Source organism: Enhydra lutris, unplaced genomic scaffold (genome assembly GCF_002288905.1).
Source record: "Enhydra lutris kenyoni isolate GAN:26980312 unplaced genomic scaffold, ASM228890v2 scaffoldscaffold2, whole genome shotgun sequence".
Taxonomy (NCBI): domain Eukaryota; kingdom Metazoa; phylum Chordata; class Mammalia; order Carnivora; family Mustelidae; genus Enhydra; species Enhydra lutris.
In genome coordinates, this window is record NW_019154086.1 from 44,172,473 (window position 1) to 44,196,582 (window position 24,110).

Consider the following 24,110-nt stretch of genomic DNA (forward strand, 5'->3'; position numbering starts at 1 on the left):
TCCGTTTCAGACCACCCGTAGACAAGACTTTTACAGGGATCCTTCGAGTAAAACATGGTTGTTTAAACTATAAAAATGTAGTTTAAAAGCAAATGCTGTTTGAAAATGAGGAACCCATGAAAACAATGTAGAAGAAAGCATTATTTAAAAACTTGATTGAACGACCTCACAATTCTCCTTCCCAAAATCAAATATATTGATCAATACAAGTGAATCAATATTTCATTTTATTCCGTACTGATAACATTAAAAGGGATAGGGAATTAGCTTTTGAACAGTTTAGGTATTTATATAGTGGGACACTTTATTGATATCGTTTCACTCTCATGCACCCAATAGCCCTGTTAGGTATTGTTCTTACTGAGGCTCACAGAGGTTAAATTGCCCAGAGTAGTGCAATGAAGGTAGGAGTGAATTTCATCAGCCTCATGTAAAAATTTCACTCTTTCCCATTACATTACTTGGCATAAACAGTGAACTCCGCCACAAAGGTGTTATGTACTGGGTGGTAGCCCCTCCCCATTCACATGCTGAAGCCCTGAGTTCCAAGTGACTGTATTTGGAGATAGGGCCTTTAAGGAGGTAATTCAACTTAAATTTGGTTATAAGGGTGGAGCCCCAATCTTAAAGGACTGATGTCCTTTTAGGAAAGAGAGACACCAGAGACATCTTTCTCTCTCTTATCCTCTGTGAGTGGGCAGAGAAGAGGCTATATGAAGACACAGCAAGAAGGTAGCCATCTACAAACCAGGAAGAGGTCCCTCACCAGAGACCAATCCTATTGGCACCTTTATCTTGCACTTCCAGCCTCCAGAATTTTAAAAAAGTAAATTCCTAAAATGTAAGCCACCCGGTATATGAAATTTTGTTTTGGTTTTAAGAGCAGACTAATACAGAAGGAAATGGTTCTCTAATTCATTTATAATCCCACTCTGCACATCAGACTCATGAACTGCTGACCAGTGAAGAAATCCCTGGACCAGGTGGGGGAAAATCTCATACCTTCTCCTAAGTGGATGAGCCAGTGAAACTGGACATGCCAAAAATCATCTGAGCCCCAGCTTACTTACTTGTAAAGTGGAGATTCTACTATCTGCACAGATCCCTTCCAAATTATTGTGAAGATGGAAGTAAGAATGCTTTACAAATTGTAAAGAACTAAACAAGCATAAAGGAATAGCATCAGTAAAATTCTAAGTACATGTGCTATATACCCAGAAGATACTGACTTCCTCCAAACAGACAAGGAAAACATTTATAGTATCAGGGCATTGAGTAGAGTTACACTGAGAATACATTTCAAATGGCCTGTTCTGACATATAAAATTAAAATTTCTCTGTCAAGTGCTTACTCTCTAGATAGAACCCAGGAGACGGCTTAAGATTCCCCAATTAAGTGGCTGTAGGTGCGCAGACTTACAATCCCTCATTATATGTCACTAGCTTTTACATTTCCTTACCAGTTTTTTCAAGGGTTTTCTCTTCTACCTGCAACATATTTTAGGGTTTTTTTGTAAGTACCTAGGAATCAAAAGATCTGTATCCTTATCCCAGAAAAACTACATTCTAACTATGGATACTGGCATGTTTAACCTCTGTGAACACAGCTTCTTTATCCAGAAAATGAACATGTTGGGCTATGTCTTGGGTTGCCAGATAAAATATAAGCCGCCCAGTTAAATTTGAATTTAGATTAACAAAAAAAAATTTTTTTTTAAGATTTATTTATTTGAGACGGAGAGAGAGTGTGGCAGGGAGGGGCACAGAGAGAGGGAGGGAGAGCCTTAAGCAGACTCCATACTGAGCACTGAGCCCAACATGGGGCTCAATCTCATAACCCTGTGATCATAACCTGAGCTGAAATCAAGTCAGATGCTCAACCCACTGAGCCACCTGGGTGCACCAATTTAAGAAAAAAAAAATAGTAGAAGTATATTCTATATTTTTATTTACTACATTTGACAACCCTGACTGAGTAACTTCTCAGGTCCTACATTCCCAGCGTGGTATTACTTCAGAAGATAGAAAATAATTATAACAATAGCTGCTTTATTTGGGATTTACTCTATACCAGGCACTATTCTCAGGGCTCTGACATATATAGTCTAAGTCAACTTTCAACGGTGCTCTATATGGTAGTATGAAGGTCGGAGCCCAGTCCACAAGGCTACCCTCACTGCCGACACTAATTCAAAGTTCAGAGGTCCTCAAGACAGCCCTTAGTTTCAATAACTCACTAGAAGGACTGAAAGCTATCACAGTCACAGTTACAGTTTACTATAAGCTAAAGAATGCAAATTAAAATCAGCCAGGGAAAGAGGCACATAGAGCAGAGTCAGGAAGGTTAGGGCACCCATTGCACTTCTAGTTGTCCACTCCCTACGGAGCCATGGCCAGTATTAACTCCACCTGGCAATGATGTATGACAGTATGCACAGAGCTTTGTCAGCCAGGAAAGTTTACCTAAGTTCTGGTGTCTTTATTGGGGCTACATCAACTGCCACATAGCTGACATTAGTCTCCAGTCTCTTTATAGAGCAAGCTAATACTGTAGGACCCAAAGTCATTACCATAAGTCACATTTTAGACTTTCTGACATGGCTCAAAACCCCCAGGTAAATGAAGACACTCTTATTAGACAGGACATTCCAAGGACCTAGAGATAACCTCCATCAGTCAAGGGCAAAGGCCAGACTTCTCTTTGGGCAAGGTTAAATTCTAGTCTAGAATTAGGAATTCTTCTATATTTGGCAACATCCTTACTAAAACCCAATAGTTATCACTTACACGTATCTCGCTACCAAAAGAGTAGAGAAAACTGAGGACCACAGAAGAGTAGAGAAAACTGAGGACCACAAAACTTATGCCATCTTCTCTATAGACTGGAGGGGTGGGGACAGGGGAGAGGGAAGGAGGGAGAGAGAGAGAGAGAGAGACTGCTCCAGATAACAGAAGATCAACCAGAAGATAACATAACAATGGGAAGCACTCAGCTGGCATCCAGTCAAACACCAAGTAACTAAAAGTTTAATAGCTTAGGGAAGATTTTCTGAAACCAACTGGGGACTTTTTTTGCTATTGTTTACATTTTACATTTTTCTTTAGACAACACATCTATCAAATGGTCTCCAAAAGGAACATTTTGTTTTTGGAGTGGATTTTTGTATTATTACTTTGTTCTTATTGGGCGATATGGTAAAAGAGTGGAAGGAGTGGATTTGAACGGTTGGGAGTTGGAATAATACAAAGGTTTTGTTTTTGTTTTTGTTTTTTTTCTCCCTTCTAGCTTTGAAATAGTCTAACAACAACATACCACTACCTATGTAGTCATTCAACTGCCAGTACACCAAGAACACCAATTAATTAGGTTCAGACGTGACCAATCAGTACAGATGCCGGCCATAGGTCATGGATTTGGAAAAATAAGATATGAAACACTGGCTGAATGTCACTGTTTTGTAATTCCTGAGTCCTCATATTCATTGAGCATTATTATGGACTGAATGTTTGTGTTTTTCCTCCCCTGAATCTACACGTTGAAATCTTAACCCCCAATGTGATGGTGTTTAGAGGTAGAGTCTTTGAGAGGTAATTAGGTCATGACAGTAGAGCTTTCATTAATAGGATTTGTGTCCTCATAAAAAGAGACACCAGAGAACTCCCTTGCCATTTCTGCCATATGAGGACACATCAAAAATATGGCCAACTATAAACCAGAAAACAGGCTCTTACCAAACACCAAGTTTTCCTGTACCTTAACCTTGGACTTCCTAGCCTCCAGAAACATGAGAAATAAGAATATGTTGTTTAAGCCACCCAGTCAATGGCATTTTTCTGATAGGAACGCAAACAGACTAATCAAGCACTTAGTTTGAACGGGCCACTATTTTACAAACACACTATAGAACTTAGTCCTCCCAATATCCCATTTTATGGATGAAAAAACTGACATCTCAAGAGGTTAAATAACTACCCAATATTTCTCAGCTAGTAACTGGCAAAATTTGAATTTGCACCCAGTTTCTGCAACTTCTGAATCCATAATACTAAGCACAAAAAATTACCTCATTATATGGTGAAATAATAAGATATATTGGCTATTGATAGGACATTACTGATTGGATGGTTTGGCTTGGTTTGTTATGGTTTACTTGGACTTAGTTTGGTTTTCAGCCAACAGTAAAAAAAAATTCGGAATCAATATTTTAGTTTAAACCACTTTATTTGTCTGCCTCAAAGCAAAGATGTTTCAGCACATTTAACTTGTCAACAAAAATTCCATAGATAACATTTCACATAATAAAAAAGTTAAAATATTTAAACAAATTATAATTAGCACTTATAAAGTACTTCTCATCGTCAAAGAGTTTACCAGCATTCAGCCTATTAATTTTCTCAGACCTTTACAATTTTTCTCACAGGAGACTGATGAGTAAACTCCAGAATGAAGAAGATGGGCATGGGAGAGCTGTGCCTTGTGGGAGCAACCATCCTCAAATCACAATAGATCTTTGTGCACCTGGCTCTCTGCAAAGGTTGTACAGCATGGAAATGCCACATTGGTCTTCCTTCCTACACCAAGTCCAACTGGACTCAGACTCATGAGGAGGCAGACAGCTGGTTAATGCTGCACTTTCCCTACAGATGGTGGGGACATTCAGTGCTCAGCTCCATAATCATTCCAACATGTGGATGAATAGGGAGGATAAACTCCATTGAAATAAAAAGCATTACTGTAAGGCAGGACTTAACTTTGAAACTAAATATGGAAACAGTTTAAAGAATTGCTACATTAAAAACAACTCAAGTATGAAGAATTTAGTTATTTGGTAGAAGACCAAATCAGCATTCTTTTGGTTATACTTAATATCCACCCATGCCTGGTATTACTTGCCTATGCTGCTCAGCATATTATAGAAAAAAAAAAAAAAGAAGAAGAAGTGCTAAGAGTCAGCAAAAGATCAAAGAAAATAACATGGAGATGAGGGCATGTTATTAATTACACTGTGCTAACAATCCTGTAAACATGTTGATAAAAATCTAAGCCAAGTGTTGAATGAATCTGAAAGACTTTATTTTCCCAGTGTTGGCTTAGATAACAGTTTACCTGCAATCCAAGGATAATATCAGAATATTTATGCATCATCCTCTGTGTGGGTCAGATATCTGGGTCTCTAAATTGGGCAGTGGGGAAAAAAATAAATAGCAACTGAAAGTAAAAGATTACAAAAAAAAAAAAAGGACATATTCAAGGGTCATTAGCAATAGTTCATCTAACACCCATGTTTGGATCTATGGGTATTAATAAACTGAGTTGTAGTGGACATCCAAAATCCAAAGTTCACAAATCATAGACATGTCAGTTCTCACAGACACATTAAGTTCACACATAAAATCTCCTGGCGAGATTGTTCATCATAATCTGGGCTCCAAAACCTAAGAACTGCCATCAAAGAGTAACTAGTCTGAGTTGCTTGGTAATATCAACGTTCATTCCAGAGAACATCTGTTAGCTATGGTATTTCTATGGCTTCTGAAGGAATCTAGAATATTCCTTTTTAACACAAACGAAGTCAGACTAACATGTTATGAAGCAAGTGCACTACATATGGCTATTTTAATCAAATGGGCCACTTATAATTTATTTGTTATTCCCTATCAGCATTCACTCTAGTAATCAGTACAAAATTGGCTCAGATAATGATGATTATGGTGAGGTTTCATCAGATAAATAGCAATGGTTAAAATTCTATGCCAACTTGCTACTAATGTTTGTATATAGGAAATGAGAAGATTTATTAGAGATTCAGGGTTGAGATAAGTGAACCTCTTCATTTGAGGGGCAGAGATCATATCATCCAAATTCACCAGAGATTGCCCCCAGCTGCTACAGCAACCCCAAACCAATCAAAAAGAAAGTTTAGCTGGTTTTAGTCCCATCTGGACTCCGAGATTGAAGCCAATGAAGAGAGGTAAACATTACCATAGAATGAAGACCCCCCAGAGTCTTATTAATTTATTTTGGAAATGGCCAATTGGTTTTGAAAAGGAAACTAAACTGGAGAGACATTTACTGTTTTGGAGAGACATTTACTGTAAAATATGTCAACCCTGTATTTTTGAAGGGTGTGTGTGTGTGTTGTTTTACTTTGTTTTAAAATACTACTTTCACTACATATGTGGCATGAATCCTATTTAATTAGGAAAGGCTTACAGGCTGCAGTAGTGGCTGACATTAAAGCCATCATTTAGTCAAATAACACTAACCTCCTGGGAGAGAACGTGGCATTGGAGGAAGCCAGAGCCTTACTAGTGGGCAATAGCAGCTGCCTTACTGAGAACAGAGGCAGGAGAGTGGCTGAATACAGATGTTTCAGGGGATCAAAACAAAATTCCCTCATGATAACAAAGTGGAAGTTCCTTAAATTGTAAGAGTTAAATATGCAAAAGCCAGTGATTCAACTTTAATTTTCAAATGGCATAAAATATGTTTTTCAAAAGCAAAACAATATTATGTCCTAAAATTTAAACTTTAATTTACACTAAAATTCTCTCCTAAAGGTTTGCAGAGTATATTACTTTTAGAAATTATTTCTTTTGCTAGAATATTTTTGTTTCTTTTTACTCAGGTCACCCTTTCTCATTCCCAGCCCAATCTTCAGGTAATTACTATTAGCAGCCCAGAGTTAATTTTTTCACATCTTTCCTTATAGATTCTGTTTGTACATTTCAAATGGTAATTTATTGGAATATAGAGAAAAATGATTGGAAAAACAATAAACATTTAAAAGGATTTAGTTTTTTTTGACATTAAAAAAATATCAACTTTTTCTACCTTAAAAAATATCATAAATATAAATTAGAAAACTTCCACAATGGCACATTCTAAAACAATTATGCTAATATTCCAGAAAATTTCTTTCTTGAATTATTTCTCTTCACAGATTAAGGTTGTTTTCTATGGTTGATATATCTATACCTGTCTGTCTTCTCTCTATCTAGTTTTATTACATAGTTTTAAAGCCTTATTAAATTTACCTAAAGCTTTCAATAAAATCAAGAATTACTTTTAAAGACACTTGTAAAAATCTGCTTAATAGTCTACTGAATGGATGAATCATGACATGGCAGGATAAGAATCTACTTAGCACCAGTATCCATGTGCTTCTCTTCAATCCCAGGTGTCTTTGCACTTAGATCCACTATATTCTAGTCAATGGAACATAGGTGAGAGTGTTGTTGGTTACCACTAAGCCTGTCCCTCACCTTTTCCACATATTTCCCTGTGTGCTCTCTTCCTTATTCCCTCACTGGATACAAAGACCAAGTTGAAGACTCAGGAATCATAGAAGACGAAAAGAATCAGCCTTGTTGAATCACTACACAAAAGGCCATTTACCCAGTACCTGATGGGACCATGACATGAGCAAGAACTAGAACTTTATTGTATTATCTCATGCTGGTGGTTGTTTGTCACATCATCAAGCCTACCCTGACAAATTCATAGCTTACCTTAAAACTTTATTTTCTAGAAATATTGGCTATATGCTATCATGGAGGTGTACTGCTCAGATCTCCTCCAAGAGGAACTGCCCCAGCTACTATCCCTTTGGCTCTTCCATGGTGTTCACACCAAGGCCAGGGTTCTCCAGAGCTTGTCCCAGCCAGTGACAGACCATAAAGTGGGAATGAGAACCAGGGTATTCCTACTCAAAGCAGGAATCCTACAGCCTTTCTCCAAGAACCCCCATCTTTATAGCCAGGATTTTCTAAGAACTACACTCCAGTCTGAGACTCAGCTGTCCAATCCTTTGTTTCTTCTCTCCCATCACAGGTGTCAGAACTCTAGCTCAGTCTGAGGGCTCCCCAGCTCCCATTCCTCTTTCTCTATTTTTCACAGGAGTTTCGGCCAATAGATTTCTTACATGTATAGTCTCATCTTCACATCCTTGTCCAGTAAGATCCAAACCAATGAACATTATTTCAAAAATTTTCATTACTATATGTAAAATTGTGATGAAAAGAGTAATATATGTTTTCTTGAATTTCAGATAAAATTCTTAAAAGGGATTCTTCAGTAGGTAATAGGAACATTTTTAAAAATACTTGGCACGTATTGCCAAATAATGTCCCAAATTGTTATCATTTACTACAAATAACAAAATGCTTGCATTGTCACATTCTCCACAGAATTAAATATTGTAGTTTTAAAAAAAAATAATAAAGACTTTTTTGATAATTAGAAGGGCAAAAAACATCATTCATAGTTGTTTTATTATGCATTTTTAAAACCAGGGAACTTGAACATAATTCTAGATATTTATATATTAATTGTATTTCTTCATTTATAAGAATTATGTTTGTATCTTTTGCTCTTTTTTACCTCTTATAGACTTAATCATTCTTAATAGTTGTAACATTTATTTTTACTCTCTGAAATTCCTAGTCCTTCCTTAATTTCCTTTAGAAAAAACTTAAAACTAATTTTAACCAAAGATATAGTAACAAAGCAAAAAATGTTTCTTTGTAAGTACATCAAGGTTAAATGTAGCTAATGATAAACTATCAGCTGTTTTTAAATAACACCCTTTCTATTAGCTCCTCTTTTACCAGAATGGCAACATCTATTTTTTGGCAAATTTTAAATGTTAACAATGAAATATCTGTATAATTACCTATCATAGAAAAAATAGACACCTCTGCTAAAGATACTTAAGAAAATATATTTTTTAAACAAATTTTGTTTTCCTTTTCCAAATACACCACTGTTGACTATTCTTACCCATCCTCCATGTCTCCAAGGAACAAACTCAGTTGTGATTAGTCTTTAACTATATCTTTGGTTGAAGAGATTATAAGGAAAAAGATTTAAAAAGATGACAAGGAAAAAGGCTCAGATTTTTATACAAAATCTTTGTTAGACCACTGAAGTAACATATGCCCTCATGCGTACACATATACACACACCCTTAAGTCCTAATGTTGATATATATAATTATAGAAAATAATGTTACACACACCTTTGTACCCAACCAGCAAGTTTAAGAAACGGACACGTAGATCATGTCAAAGCCTCCTGTAATTTCTGCAACTTTCCCGTCCATTCCCCCAGATAGCCACTATTATGAATTGAATGTTTATCATTATTGTGCTTATTTTTACTCTTTCACTACACATGGATCACACATCAATAAAAATATATTTACACTATTTGAACTTTGTGTAAGTTGTATCATAACCTACATATCCTTCTGCAGTGTAATTCTTTGCCTCAAAGTTATATTTTGAGATTTATTTGTCTTGGCAGGTGTGGCTCTGGTTCATTTTAACTCTAGGTAGAAAATTCCTCCTCCAGGTGGGGTCTGTAGATCAGCAGCACTGTGTCACCTGGGAGTCTGTTAGAAGTTCAGAATCTTAGGACCCACCTCAGATCTACAGAATCAGAATCTATATTTTAACAAGACCTCTGTATGTTTTAGATGCACTCTAAAGTTTGAGAAATACTAGTATTCAATACTATTCTATTAAGACTTTACAGCTTATCCATTCTCTCCTAATGGATATTTACGCTGTTCCTAAATTTTTAATATGCCAATTTGACATTTTTCTTGTTTTATGTTTTTAAGAAAACTTTCCCATTCACGAAACAATAAATGTTTCATGAGTAGTCTCCATTTAGGGATATAAATGACTTACTGAAGGTGTAATTTTTTTTTATCCCAGAATGAAATGGATTAGTAACATATATAAAATCCTGTGACTATTGTCCAACATCAACACAATGTTCAGTATCATAAATTTTTATAGTTTCATCACCCTCACATCCATTATATTAGAACCTAAGCCTGAAAAGATAAGAATGAAACATCTGCTAAGGCTACAGTGTCAATGGTGGGTATGCTCCCTGACAAATCCTACAAAGGTCTGTGGCTCCACTACCCTCAGCACTAAGCATCATCAGGGATGAATTTACTAAGCCTAGTGGCCATCCCTCATACCCACAGACAGACATACACATACATCAAGGTCCTGTCACTTCCAGGGTGCTGTGTCTCAGCCTTCCTTCACTGGGTTACCTGCAACCCTTCTGCTTTCCTTCTTAGGGTTTGAGGCATCAAACTCTTGGGCAGAGCAATTCCCCACTGAGAGTACAAAGTACCACCCGAGTTATCTCTTGCTCCCTGGGTCAACTCTGGTGTGCCTGAAACTCTGTTTTTCATGGAAGTCCATTAATTCTCCTTTGGAGACAAGGAGAGCTCAAACCTGGGGAAGAATCCCAACTTAAGTCCTCTTGTTTCTTTAGAGAGAAAATATAAGAAAAATAATGTGAGGTGTCAATTCATTTCTCCTAACTTATTCTATTTTAAGCTTAACATTTGCTATAGTTAAAGGATTTGATTCAGGGTCAAACAACCAAACTCTCTTCAGGACCTAGTGCCCTTAGCCTTGAGTCACTACATTTTGTTTTAAACTCCTCTTCTCCGTATCAATGCCTTCCCTTTTATAAATTAGGAATTTGGCTAAAAGGAGTTTAAATGGATTAACCAACGTCTCCAGCCTCCTCTGGAAAAGATGGAGCCAGAGTTCTTCTGGAGAATATCACTTTAACCATGGTCTCACTGGTTTGAGGCAGCATAAAGTCCAAAAGGATTCCTCCTTCTTGGCACTATATGGGAGTTCACTCAAAATGTTGCTTCACCAGTGAGGTTGTAATCACTCCACCAGAGCTTATTACCAATGAGTTACAAAGCAAATAAAAAAAAAAATAGAACGTTTGATGCCTAGGCAAAGTAGGAACAGATCAGAGAAATTGTTAAGATTGATGTTGTGTGAAGGCAAAATCCAGTAAGTCGACAATAATTAAACATTTGTTAAAGTGGACAAGTTAGTCAATGGTGGAGCTGACAAAATCCTGAGTCTGGCTGCCCAGGCAAACTCAATTCTCTAAATGTGCTCACTGCCTACTTAGGTGCCAAGTACTACATACTTTTACCTCAGTCACCCTATAAAATCATCCAGTAGGGTAAGGTAGCAATCATCATATTACATATAAGGAAGAGAAACCTTGCATTTCAAAAGGATTATATACTTGATAAATAAATTAATCCGTTTGCTTGAGGAGGGATTTCTGGTTGCAGGTCCAGCTCTCTTTCCTGTGTACCTCACTAAATAATCAATAAAAATACCAGGCAGTTATCAGCCCAACATAGTCAAATTAACAGTAATCATTCAGATCACTTCACCTTTTGGTCCTTTTCTGCTCCGTTAGACTCAGTCTACCAAAAAGAAGCTAGGAGACATGCTCTGGGAAGTCTATTCCTATCCAGACACAAATTCTGAAGTATTTTTTCTGGTCAGACAGGCACCACTTTTCTCATCAGGTGTTCACAGGACACTTTCATCTTGGGCGCAGCTGGAACAACAGAGAACTCAAGATTCCAGACTTGCACTCTGTTCTATTGTGTTATAAAAAATAATTTCTCTGTCTCTTTCTTCTCAATCTCTTTCTCTTCATTCTTTTACAGAAATACCCAAATAAGGCTATTAATATTCTCTACACAGGCCTTATCATGAAATTGCTAATCATTTTTACTGGGATCTTTGTCCCTGCTTCCATTCACCATAGTACTTGGGCACAAGTCAAATGAGGGCTCAGACAGATCTAAGGGACTAGTTGTCATTCAAACTCATTTCACCAATATTCTCATTCATATGATGAGCAGGTGATATTCATTAGTCAGGCTTATTGAACCCAGATTCTTCTTTTATCAAGGATCCCCATATAAAGGGGTTTCTGGACATCCCACCCCACCAGTGTTTTCCAGGAATGTCTCAGTCCCATCAGAAGCCAGCCCCAAGAGAGCCTCATGAGGATAATAAAGAGACACACTATTTTTTGGTTTCCTGCCTTGAGTAAGCCCTGGGTTAAGTGTTGTATTTATATTAGTTATTCTTTTCATAAACTTTGAGGTAAGTATTATTTATCTTCAATTTTTTATAAGGAAACTGAGACTTGGAAACTTTAAACTGCCTGAGACTTTGCAGATCATAAGTAAATCACTATTATTTTACCTCAAGTCCTTTGTCTCTGAAACCTACTCTATGAGTTTGTGTTTCCCCAAAATTCTTATGTTGAAGCTCTAATGTCCAGTGTGACTGAATCTGGAGAAAGAGTCTTTAGGAATTAATTCAGGTTAAATGAGGTCATAAGGATGGGACCCTAATCCAGTGGGGCTATTGGCCTTATGAGAAAAGGAAGAGATTCCTCTCTCTTCTCTTCTTTTCTCTCTCTTTCTCCTCCCTCTTTGCATCCCCTTCTCTCCTCCATCACATGAGGACACAGCAAGAGAAAAAGACCGTAGGCAAGCCAAGAAGAAAGGTCTCATCAGGAACCAAATCAACCCAGACCTTGATCTTTGACTTTCCAGCTCTCAGAAATGTGAAAAATAAATGTCTGCTGTTAAGCCACAGGCCTGTGACATTTTGTCACAGAGCAGCCTGAGATGACTACGACACTCATTCTCTTACCTCTGTGTCTATGACTGTATCATATCTGCATGTATGTGTCTCTCAAGTAGCTTCCAGACCATTCTACCCTCCCAATACTGATTTACCCTTATGTGCTCTGTGCTGTGTGTGGGAAATATAATGATGAGAAAAAACAGCCGTGACCCCCACCGTCATGGAGCACACAGTCTAGCGGAAGAAGTAAACAGGAATCAAATCATCAGACACATAAATAACCATATGATTACTAATATCAGGCTCCTTGGCCCCCAAGTCCATCAGGCATATCTATATGAGTCTAAAGGCAATTTGTAAGTTCAAGAGTTATTTTTCCTAGAGACTTCCTATTCCCTAGGTTACTTAATAGATACATAATAGTTTCATTAAAGGCAGACCTGTTTCACCCAACCATACCACTCGGATTCATCCAAGTCTCGGGGTAAATCTGGACCCTGTGATGTAGAAATTAGGCTCAAAATGAAAATTACTCTGGGAGAGGTAGTACATGACTGTACAGGCACGCTGAGGTATAAAATCCAAAAGCAGGCATTCTTGAGAGAAATTTTGCCAACAGAATATGTGCAACTATTTTCTACGGTATCATTTTGCCTCAGGCTTGTCCTGAAGGAGAACTGTGAGTTCAGAAACTCGATATGAGTTTAAAGTCTTACTAAGGCAATTGTATTGCCATTTTATAAGTTTTGTGTACATTTCAGATAGTTCCAACTGCTTTGGGAAAAAATATTAAAAATGGAGCTTGGAACATTTCTTTTGAAGGAAAACATTCATGCTATTAGACTGTTTGGGGAAAGGTTAGTTATGGCAGAATGATTAGGGGAATTTAAGATAATTGCGGCTCAATGCTCCAATTTAGAACTTGAGGTTGGAGTTTGAAAGGGCAGGATTGGCAGAAACTTTATGACATCTTAAATAAATTATAAAACAGCAGTTTCACCATGTTGAAAAGAGCATTATTTTTCAGAACCAGAGAGAGTCCCTCTCAAGAGCACATCATGCCTTTAACTACTATAGGGTGAGGGAGTAACCTCATTTCCAAGACACCTGCGGAAATGACAAGGACACCTACGGAGGGAAGTGGTTGCTGGTCTAGGTCCCCAGGATCTTTAAGAAAAAGAAATAGAAAAATTGATTAGGTAGGTCATGGAGCCTTGGCTGAGGCCAGCATCACTTGTAATAAAGGGCCTATGGATTGGACAGGGTGATCTTTGTCTTCCATGGGCTATAATTCTGTTTCCTTTGGAAGGCTGGAGAGGAAGTTGGAAAGAAGCTCTCTTTTTCTGACTTATGATAGCAAAACACCTGGAGATTTGATGGAGAAAAATTTTGTGGCCTCCCTGTCCTAGGAGAGGAAATGATGTCATGCCAGAGACAGTGCTTACTCTTACAGTCAGTCACCTTATGCTGGACAGTTCTTGAAGACAAAGACCCATGTTTAATAGCATGTCAGTTGATAGGCTTCAGTAGGGAATAAGGATACTACCAGTGGGCAGAGAACTCATTAAAATAGCTTAACCTACACATACAATCACGGGTCTCTCCTGCTTAGACTCCTTGAATGGCCTCCTGATGCCCGTGGAATAAAACTTAAACTCCTCAGCATAGCATATTTCTAAGTAGCCTTTTTTTTTTTTTAAAAAAGACTTTATGTATTTGACAAAAAGAGACACATTGAGAGAGGAACACAAGCAGAGGGAGTGAGAGAGGGAGAAGCAGGCTTCCCGCCAGGCAAGCAGCCCAATGCCGGGCTTGATCCCAGGACTCTGGGATCATGACCTGAGGCGAAGGCAGACGATTAATGACTGAACCACCCAGGAGCTCCATCTAAGTAGACTTTTATCTGCCTCTGCTTCTTCCTATACCCGATGATCAAGGATGCCCCCATACTCTCTACCATACTGTCCTGCCTCTGGGTTTTTGTTCTCTCATTTCCTCCCTCCCACCCTCTTCTCAACTTCTGGGTGCTTATTTATCTTTCAGGTCCTGACTCCGGTGTAATGCAGTCATCCCTGTCTGACGTTATCCTTGCTCTACCAGGCAGAGCAATTCTACAGCCCCATCCCTGCCTCCATTACAGCTCCTCTTAGGTCTTTGTGTGGTCATCGTTTGCCTTGTCACAAGACTGTAATGTCCCTAACAACATGACCCATGCTGTAGTCTTCTTGCTAACTTACTAGTTGGGTGACTGTGGGCAAACTAATTATCCCCTTTTATCTCAGTTTCCCTGCAGGAAAGTGAATATTTATGCTCTATTTCTTTGTACTTTGAAAAATGAAGATAATTGTCCAGCTTGGTGATGCTGAGTTTAAAGAGGCTGTACATAAAATTCACAACAGAGAAGGTATAACAGAGAAGTTAGAACTCAAAACTAAAGTGAATCAGGAAAACTAAGCCCCTGAGATCACTGGAAATATTGGGAAGGACCACAGGGTTGGGGTTCAAGGAAATCTACTTAAATTTTGAGGAGATTGAAAGATTTAAGGTTATCCATCCAAAAAAATAGCTATATACACCCGTATTCCCTAATACTATACTATTGGTTATGTCCTGATGGTTTCCATCTTCAAGCTTTGCCCCAGGAGTTAGCTCTAACTTCTCTCATGCCCTCTGTCAGATTACGTTCTACAGAAAAAAAGACACCAGTAAGGCTTTCACAAAACTCCTCTGGGTACTGGGTAAATGCACATGACTCAGCACTAATTCATTCAGATAGCAATCTCTTCAAAGTATACCCCAAGACTGTAGTCTAAAAATACTTTAGACTAGACTAGAAACCTTGAATCCCACCCGCACCAGCTCATGTAACATCTCTAAATCTCAATCTAGCATGATCTTTGTATAAGTGGATATCCTATTCTGAGATGGTTGTGTTTCCAAATCCATGAGGATGTCCACTTTAGCACTTGTGGTGTCCTAAGAAGGATTGTTGTCACTTTCATCTTACAGTGTCTGAAACATCCTTGGGTTAGTCATCCAGTCAAAATACTAACCCTTGATATCTCTGAATGAAAAGGATACTGCTAATTTGATTGTTCCTCCAGTCATAAAAATTATATCATAATTGAGGAAGAGCTCGTTGTCACCTTTGTATTGGTCCTCTATGACCTAAAGTATAATGGCAAAACCTCCTTAATCTCCACAAAAATGCAAACCATTTTGGGATGGAATCTAAGAAAAAAAGTTCTTCCCCTGAAAAAAATTTTTTAAACATCCGTAATGATTCTTGGATTATTTTCTTGGTCACCTTGGAAATTTGGTGCTTTGTTCAGGTTTGAAGATCATTATCCTTTCCCAATCATGAGGAATTGCTTCTTGCTAATGTTTCCAAGTAAACAATATCTGAAAGTATTATGTACATGTTGTTAACATCCTCTAAAATAATATTTTGCTATAAATAGAAAAGATGGGTGGATAGTTCACATTGAATGCTTATGATGGTGTGAATCTTGAAGCATGAGGGCAGGTGAGGTCAAAGTCTATTGCCTGGAAAGAGTGGCAGAGAGGTGGGAGGCTTCACAGAGGAGAATTTACTTTCATGAGTCTAACACACTCTTGGATTAGTATCTTTAGCTTGCTGGGTTCAAACTGCATTTTGCCAGCACACTGAAAGCACCCTTCTATCTGTGGGGGCAGGGGATGGGAGGGGCATCCCATCCGACATGAGCTAAGCACATGCTATCATTAAATAAGATTGAGTATTGTTTCTTTCTTACATATAATAACCCCAGACGTGAGAACTAGGACTGTTGTAGTGGTTGCACTATCATCATGGGCCCAAACTCTATCTCTACTCCACTATTTTTCCATTGACTTCTACCATCAAGGTTGCCTCATTATGCAAGATGACTGCTGGAGATCCAATAATTATGTCCATACTACAAAAAAGAAACAAGAAAGAGGTAGAGAGAGAAGAAAAAAAAAAAAAGAGGTATGGTAGTTATTGGTCTGCTCTTAAGGAACATTCTGGAAGATCCACTCAACAATCATTACTTACATGTCCTGAATAACTGAAAAGGCAGCCTGGATATTTAATATTTTATTAATTCCACCTGGAATAAAATCAGTGTCCTATTAGTAGGGTAGAAGTGGAGAATGGAGATTATTTGATAACTAACATCTCTACTGCAGATGTATGAATCAGAATATTAAGTTATTGATTTATACCAAGAAATATTACTGCCTTATATTAAGGAGTAGTCAGAATTGGGATGGAAAGTCAGATCAAGCCATTCACTAGGACCCGGCTGTAGGTGTGCAGAAAGAAGCTGCCAAGAACTGACCCCAATCAAAACAGGTGGTCACAACAGAACAAGAGAGAACAGAAGTCAGAGCCAGTAAGTGAAAGAGAACAAATGAGGAAAGCAACGTCCGTGTAACAGAATAACAAGGAAGCAGAAACAAGAAAAGAAATCCAGATCAAAACTCAAAGAATGTGTAAAAGAAATACATTTGCAGCACTAAAAATAATTCTGCTATAATAAGGTTTCTCAAACTCAGTGTTATTGACATTTCAGACGGATTCTTCGTTGTCAGGATCTGTCTTATATTTCAGCATCCTTAGCCTCAACCCCCTAGATACCAGTCATGATGATCCTAAATGTTTCCAGATAATTGTGTAATGTCTTCTAACCTGAGGAGAACCACAGCGCCCTGTTGAGTACCATAGTGCTGGAAACTTTCCTTCCTGTTCCAGCAGGTTTTGTAGTTCCAGCTCAGGAAATGTCTTAAAGGCATCAACTTACTGCTTATATTTCATGTATCTTATCTCAGGAGATGTGACTCTCAAAAGCACTGATTGTGGCATCAGGGAGATGGAAGTGACATAAGAGAGGTGTCACTAGGGAAGGGGTCAAAAAGTGGTGTGGAGGCAGGCTCTGGAATTCTAAGCAGTTGTTAGAAGAAAGAATAAGATGGATGTATAGCAACATGAGTATAACTTTAAAACATGCTAGTTAAGTTTTTACAAAATTAAGGAAGATCGATATAGTTTAAAAAAATTTATAATACAAACACACACATCATAACCCTACAGATTTTACAAGAATGCAGATTACTGCAGTACAGGTATCAACCATATTAGAAGGAATGCCTATGCAGGGGTGGGGACTAAGACGGACAATAACAGAAAATAAAATTAAATTAAGGATGAAGCCTTGTATAGTACGAATCAGTATGCCATGAACCGAAGAGTATAATTAAATTAATCCTTGGCATTTGCTGTCCAATAAGAAAAAAAAAAAGAAGAAAAACATGATACCATATATCTGAAATTCAGCTTTTCTTTTCTTTTTTCTTTTTTTTTTTTTTAAAGATTTTATTTATTTATTTGCGAGAGAGAGAGAGAGAGTGAGAGAGAGCATGAGAGCTGAGAAGGTCAGAAGAAAAAGCGGATTCCCCATAGAGTTGGGAACTGGACGCTGGACTTGATCCCAGGATTCTGGGATCATGACTTGAGCCAAAGGCAGTCGCTCAACCAAATGAACCACCCAGGTGCCCCTGAAATTCAGACTTTCACTAGATGGTTAGTATCTTTAGCTTGCTGGGTTCAAACTGCATTTTGCCAGCACACTGAAAGCACCCTTCTATCTTTGAGGGGCAGGGGATGAGAGGAGAATCCCATCCCACATGAGCTAAGCACATGCTATCATTAAATAAGATTGAGTATTGTTTCTTTCTTACATATATGACATATTGTCATAGCAAAGGCCCTCCTGGCACCAAGCAAGCTCGTCCATTTGTAGATAAGTTATGCAGTATCTTGCTGATACCTTCTGCTCCTAGGCTTTCAGTTATGTGAATAACCAAGACTCATGACAGAATGTGAACTACACTTCTACAATATTAACTGAGCTCCATTTTGATCATTTCAATAATTAAGCCATTTTGTCGCTATTCTTTATGCGGGATCTGCATTCTTCCTCCCTGACCTGGACACAGAGCAGTGGCATATCACTTTTTGCCTTAATAAGTAATTGTTACCACGAAACTTGTTCTCAAATAATAGGGAATGTCTATGGCTCAAACTGTTGACCAACATTAGCCCCTCCAAGGTGAGTAGGTGATCATAGAGATGATGTTTCAGCCACAGATGACTCAGGTGAAGAAGCCTCTCCTCCATTTCCCTATCCCAGAGTGGTGCTGTCCTCGCCCTTTCTGGAGCTATTCATTACAAATGTCCAAAGTGATTGAGTCAGGAGGCATTGTTCAATGGCTTTATCATAAACTCAATATGCAAGATAAGCAAATGAGGAAGATCTCCAAGAATGTCAGTGCTAACCTAGAGGTACAATTATACAAGAGTGACATAAACACCCACAGCTGGCTTTTATGGACCTATGGCGGTCTAAACCTCTGAATGGTGGTTGGTTGTGGCAGACGTCAACATGCACCAATCAGATTCCTTCAAGAAAGAACTCGCTGCTCATTTGCAAAGGCTATGACTAGTGGATACCCCCCAGCTTATATCTCCTTTAGGATTTCCTTTAAGAATTATCCCCAAAGTCTCACTCTAGCCCAGAAAGTGTTCAGTGAGCAATAGAACAAGGCAGTGGTGTAAGGGCCAAGCCATTCTTGCCCAGTGTGAGACTCCTCCAACAGACAGCCTGAGCTGGAAAGATCCCCCCCATTGCATTAGCAGAGTTTTCTCGGTCCTACATAGTTATCGGATCCCTCCCACCCGTCCAACCCTATTTCCTCCCTTATTATTTCTACAAGTGTTATCTACCCCCTCCCCAAATCCTTTAAAACTTCTAACTCCATCTCAGATCTGCTTCCTGAAGAATCCTACCTGTGACATTAGCGGTGCTGTGGAAAATTATCATTGATGCATTTTCATATTCCTAGAGAACTTGGTTCAACTCAAGGGGAGATCAAGCCTGCAAAAACCCTAAAATCCTATTAAATGTGTGTGTGCATATCTGAATTTTTCTAAAGGGGTCTTAGCTTTTAAAAAGATTCTTAAAGGCATCTGTCACATAGAATGATGATTGTCAACCTTCTCAATGACCACTCTTGCCTTCATTTCTAGCTGAGAACGGAAATGTCAAAGATTCTATTATTCAACTTCCCTACATCATGGCATAAATAGGTGGTCATGTCACTAAATAATAAGAGGGGATATTCATCCTCCTTCCACCAACATGATGGCTGAAGCTTCACCAGACATCCTAGAATGTGAGGTAGAAGTCAAATGTTGAAGATGACAAGCAAATATATTAGAAACCTTCAGCCTTGGCAATCATGAGGATGATATTCTAGTTACAGATTGCCCAGGTTTTCAGCAAGTAGAAATAAACTACTACTTTGTTTAAATCATAGTTTTTTGGGATTTTCTGTCACTTCCAGCTAAATCTAATCCCAACCAACCCGAGGTCCATGACCCCCGAAAAGTTAAAAACTACACTACAGTTCCTCAAACCATCTAGTTTGTAAACTTCTTGAGGTCAAAACTATCTCTTATTCATACTGTACAACATTGTACCTGCCATCTAGTTGAGATTCAATATATATTTTGATCTTGAAAAATGTATGGGAAATGTGTAAGCCCCACATATTGTTGGGAGCAGCACGTTTCAGCTCAAGACTTTCCATTTAATTTGTTTCTCAATTCAGTGAAAGCCTCTGAAGCTATAAATCCCAGGAGGTGGGCTTTTGTCATCCAACTGTTGAATGTGTCCCAAGACATCTATTTTAACCTCAGAATCTGATCTGGTTCCAATATTATTTCAGGGTTGATTTAAACTGTATACAATTATCCAGCTTTTTAAAATGGAATTGCCTTTTTATAATGGAAAAGATTCTCCCTTTATTGAATCTCTGTGAAACAACTAAGCAGATGACAAGCAGTCTGTCCCAAGATAGGGCTTTGCCTGGGAAATTACCACACATTAGCAAAGGACCCCTTTCTCTACACTGGTCAAATCACAGCAGCCTAGTAACTCAAAAGAGCTAAAATAAGAATATTGAAAGTTGATATTTTATGACAATCACAGCCAAGAACACTTCAAAGTTTTTATTCTTTTTTTAATTTTTGGTATTCACCCATAACTTCAATCTATTTCCCACTCTTCCTGCTAAATACTCGTTCTAGGTTACATTTGAGGTATAAAATCTCCCTAGTTTTCTACTAGTAAATCCCATATATCATTAACATGAAACAAGTTCAGTTTGAACCAAGAATCTCTGGCTAGTTTTGTGTCTTACAGGGAAAAATCTGAAATTTGAGTAAAGTAATCATTTCCCTCAAAGGCTTTGGAAATGAGTACTTTTCCTTTTATGGCAAGTCGTTCCAGTCACTCCTCTGTTCTCTGGCAAGTCTAAACGACAACCTAACCACTTTTGTACTTTGTTCAAATCTTGGATAAGAGAAGTTATTCAAGGACACGGTTCTAACGCTTGAAGTTCCATCGCTTTCGCCAGAATGAATTACAACCTCTGCAAGAGGCAGAAAGAAAGTTACAACCCCTGAGGTTTAAACTTCCTTCCATGCCACCCCGGCCACTGCAGAAGCCTCTTGAGGCTGACCAGCTGTGTCAGCAAAGCCACACGAGTCCCCGTGAGCTGACACTGCCCAAAGGCTGTGTCAGGGCTCCCGTCCCAGAGCATTGGCTGTTGTGTCATGTTTGGCCGCGGTGATTCCTGTGCTGACACACACTTGAAAATGTGTCCACTGTGCCAGTGGCGGCCTCTTGGAACCTCACATGGTGCTTGTGACCAGGCTGCAGAAATTGCCAAAGGAAGCCTCGAGCTTCAGTAATAATTTGAAAAGAGAGAGAAAATCGCCCAGAACTCCGAACGTGGACCACACCCTTGGAGACACAGCGTGGAGCCAGGCTGACGGCATGTGAATGTCAGGTCTGTCATTATTCACTGCCTGAGCTGCCCTAAGTAACTTGCCCCTCCAAGCCTTACTCTCCTTATTTGTAAGTTGAGGGTAATATGACCTAACTCTTAGGCCTATTATGAAGGCCGAAGGAAGTAAAATTTGGAAAGCGCTTAGAACAATGCCTGGCACATGGTAAGAATTATGTAAGTGTTAGTTAAATACATTTTGTGTTTAAGTTTCTTCCACTAGGGGATGCATCCAAGTCCTCATTTCTCACACAGAACTGGGGCTTTTGAGTCAAGTATGGCTTCTCGTGAGATTTTCGTTTTGCTGCTATTCTCCAGGATAAAAATTCATTGTACATAAGGGAAATCCAGTTTAGCTCATTTCAGCTGATTCTTACAGCACCGTCAGTGACAAGGCCCAGCAGCCGCCACCATGGCCGCCTTCAGGGATGCCATAATGTAACAGAGGGACTAAGAAATTGTGTCATCTTAGGCAAGTCACTTAACCTTCTTCTCTGAGCCGGGCTGCACATGTCCCGGATTATAACTAATCTCCGAGATATCTTCCAGGTTCTCAAAATCAAATAATTTAACATAAAAGGCCGATAGCAAAGAACTAAAGGAGAAATGCCAAAGTGCTGGTGGGGGGGGCCCAAGGGAGGGAGGATTAGCTGCTTGTATTTCTCTAGGTTCAGCTGAAATATCATGCACGTGGTCTCACCTTGAGTTGTTGTCCTTTCTCTACTAATCCAAACCATTGAAGGCATGCAGATGAGGGTCAGGGAGAGTGTTCTTTAGGATAAATTGGTACAATTTAAATTATCAGATATTTTCAAATTGTAATGACTGAGCTTTAAAATGTGGAGTTCACCAAGTAGAAGTGCCTTCTTGGCAGAGTCGGGGAAGGTTTTGCCCCTCCCGTGGGTCATGCAGGTCTCTGTCTGAAGGAATCTAAGTTGCTCTGTCTCTGGCTCCCGTCAACTTCAGCAAGAGCTCTGGTGCACTGGAAACTCCCCACCTCGGGGGTCTCCATGAGGGGTCTCACACGTGGTCACCCACCAGCACACACCACTGTCCAAACTGCTTCCCCAGGCACTGCTGTTAATCTGTTCAGTGTGTCTCCTTAGAACTTGAGCACTTTCTCTGGATTCGGCAATCTGTCCCTTAGCTGGGACTGGTGCCTTCAAGTCATAGTGCTCACCATGATGCCAATGACAGCTCCACCAACCACCCAAGCTGCCTTGTGTCACTTCCACATGGAAAGTCCTCCTCCCTGGAGCTCCCTCAGACTGCACAGTCCTGCACACTTACACTCCTGGGTCTGTGAGGGGTCCATCTGCGTAGTCATTATTGCACAATGGGAGGAAATTGGTTCTCCCATTCATGTTAAAAACTACTGGGATGGTCCCACAGAACTGTGTGTCTTAGGTCCGAAAGTGTTATAGGTTTTGGTAAAACAGTTCTGTTGGGTGTTACACAACGCTCTTTGTCCCAGTGGCTCCAATGTGCTATCAGTGGCTAAGTGACAATCACCACCCTGTACCAGCTGAACTGCTCCCTTCCAAGACAAAAGCCCTGTTTTTCAGACCCTGCTGACTTTGGCAGGCTTCTTGTCTTTGGCTGAGATCTCCCTGGGGAGGTCCTTCCCTCTGCACAGACTTCTGTCAGGACATTCACCAGTTCCCCCACATGCCTAGAGGTTTCTTAAACTTGGCAGTGAACATGGTTTAAGTCCTTTCCCAGGCACATCCTCGAGTCTCAAGAAAATAGGCTTCAAACAATACTGCTCAAGATTTGAAGGGAAAAACAAAACAAAGTACTATAAACTAAATCTTTAGGTAAACCTCTAGAGAGGTGGCTGGCCAAAATTAGGAGGAAAGTAAAATGTAAAGGAAGTGTGGCAGCTTGCTAGTTATTTCTCCAAAATCCTTCCTTCCCTTCTTCCAAGTTATGAAAGCTTAGCTGGGCATGAGATTGCCTGGCCAAGACGACTTTGGCCAGGGTCCCCTGCACCCAGAAGTCACTATGTGGCTGGGTTCTCACCCAAAGGACACGAGTGAAAATCATTGTGTAACACCCGTGCCATTTTCTTAAAATGAAATCTAGACTGCCCTCCAACACTTCCCACTGAGAGTAACCAAGTTTCAGTCACGCTGAAGGGGACAACACCTAAGGGAAAATGAAGTAAAGTTATGCGGAAGAGGGATGGAAGGAAGGAAGGAAAAAAGGAAGAAAGGAAAGAAGAAAGGAAGGGAAGGGCAGAAGAAGAGAAGGAGGGGAGGAGAGAGGCATAGAGGAAGGAGGAAGGAAAGAGAGTTACTTTCTTAAGCACCAGAGTTTGTGGGCTGAGAAGAATATCTACCACAATTTCTTTTTTTTTTTTTTTCAAGATTTTATTTATTTATTTGACAGACAGAGATCACAAGCAGGCAGAGAGGCAGGCAGAGAGAGAGGAAGGGAAGCAGGCTCCCCGCCAAGCAGAGAGCCCGATGTGGGGCTTGATCCCAGGACCCTGGGATCATGACCTGAGCTGAAGGCAGAGACTTCTCTGAGCCACCCAGGTGCCCCCCTACCACAATTTCTTATAAAGAGACAATGTTAAGCATACTGTATTATATTTGAAAGCTGCCAAGAGAATGGATCTTAAATGCTCTCACCATATACATACACAAACGGTGCACACACATGCACACATGAGAAATTATGTGAGGTTATAGAGCTATTAACTCAACTTATTATAGTAATCATTTCAAAAT